Here is a 2,208-nt window from a genome sequence, read left to right as displayed (position 1 = left end):
AGAATGGTGCAAAGTATGGAGGACCAGGAGGGTCTTACGCTAATGAATAGAGTGTCCCCTTAATAATTATCCAATCGTACAATTAAAAAGAGTAATTTCAAAAAGAATTCACAAATGATGTATTAATACATCATTAAAAAGTCGTATTTGGAAAAGGAACTTCAAAAACATCCATTAAACAGTGTATTTCAAAATGGAATTACGAATACATCATTTAAAACATCATTTAATACATTGTTTCCTTATTCCTATTCAAAATAACCATTTGGAATTGTATTTGAAGTCACTATATTAAATCCCCGATTCGAAATAACGATTGGAAATGCCATTTACCCATTGCATGACACTTTTGGCCTTAGCCTAGAAAAACTGTGTAAAACAATGCAAATTAGACGTGTACTTTAATTTTAAATTTGACATACCTTGTAGGCCCTGGAGAGTCTTAAGCTAATGAATAGAGTGTTCCTTTAATAATTATCTAATCGTACAATTAAAAAGAGTAATTTCAAAAAGAATTCACAAATCACGTATTAATACATCATTAAAAAGTCGTATTTGGAAAAGGAACTTCAAAAACATCCATTAAACAGTGTATTTCAAAATGGAATTACGAATACATCATTTAAAACATCCATTAAACAGTGTATTTCAAAATGGAATTACGAATACATCATTTAAAACATAATTTAATACATAATTTCCTTATTCCTATTCGAAATAACCATTTGGAATTGTATTTGAAGTCACTATTTCAAAACCAATTCAAAAAACCGATAGGAAAACCATTTTGTTTTAACATGACACTTTTTTGCTCTTTGTCCCCAGCCAAACAGTGTCAATCGTGAATCCATGGTCCTAATGCAAATGAGCCATGTAACAGGCTCTCTGATTGGCTAGAGAGGCAGTCCACTGAGCCAGGCTCTTTCGTGCCTCAAAGCTCTCTAGCCAATCAGAGAGCCTGTTACATGGCTCATTTGCATTAGGGGGCTCAATTCACGATTGACACTGTTTGGCTGGGGACAAAGAGCAAAAAAGTGTCATGTTAAAACGAAATGGTTTTCCAAACGGTTTTTTGAATTAGTTTTGAAATAGTGACTTCAAATACAATTACAAATGTTTATTTCGAATAGGAATAAGGAAATGATGTATTAAATGATGTTTTAAATGATGTATTCGTAATTCCATTTTGAAATACACTGTTTAAATGATGTTTTAAATTATGTATTCGTAATTCCATTTTGAAATACGCTGTTTAATGGATGTTTTTGAAGTTCCTTTTCCAAATACGACTTTTTAATGATGTATTAATACGTCATTTGTGAATTCTTTTTGAAATTACTCTTTTTAATTGTACGATTAGATAATTATTAAAGGAACACTCTATTCATTAGCTTAAGACTCTCCAGGGCCTACAAGGTATGTAAAATTTAAAATTAAAGTACACGTCTAATTTGCATTGTTTTACACAGTATTTCTAGGCTAAGGCCAAAAGTGTCATGCAATGGGTAAATGGCATATCCAATCGTTATTTCGAATCAGGGATTTAATATAGTGACTTCAAATACAATTCCAAATGGTTATTTCGAATAGGAATAAGGAAACAATGTATTAAATGATGTTTTAAATGATGTATTCGTAATTCCATTTTGAAATACACTGTTTAATGGATGTTTTTGAAGTTCCTTTTCCAAATACGACTTTTTAATGATGTATTAATACGTCATTTGTGAATCCTTTTTGAAATTACTCTTTTTAATTGTACGATTGGATAATTATTAAGGAGACACTCTATTCATTAGCGTAAGACTCTCCTGGTCCTCCATAGCAAAGCGCCCGACGCAGGTCCGTCTTTAAAAAAAAAACACATAAGCGATGAGATGCTGAGATGAGACATGGATTCAATATTTTGTGGATGTCATAAACTTTAAAAATTTTAAATTATCACACACCTTATCACATCACATCGTCTTATCACTCTATTGCCTTATTGCTTGTTGTGTCTCTTGTTGTTTTCCTGCACTCATATGCCCTGTTATATTTTGTACTATGTTATAAACGGAGTCCACAGCACAAGAATTTCACACGTGATACTTGTACTACGGAGTGACAATAAAAATCTTGAATCTTGAATCTTGAATACCTTATGCGATAATTGTATTTTACCGTTCAATTGGAATGATTTCATTCAGAATGGAAAAGAAATATGGC

Source organism: Poromitra crassiceps, assembly GCF_964638095.1.
Source record: "Poromitra crassiceps genome assembly, chromosome: 21".
NCBI lineage: Eukaryota > Metazoa > Chordata > Actinopteri > Beryciformes > Melamphaidae > Poromitra > Poromitra crassiceps.
This window is presented reverse-complemented; position numbering follows the sequence as displayed.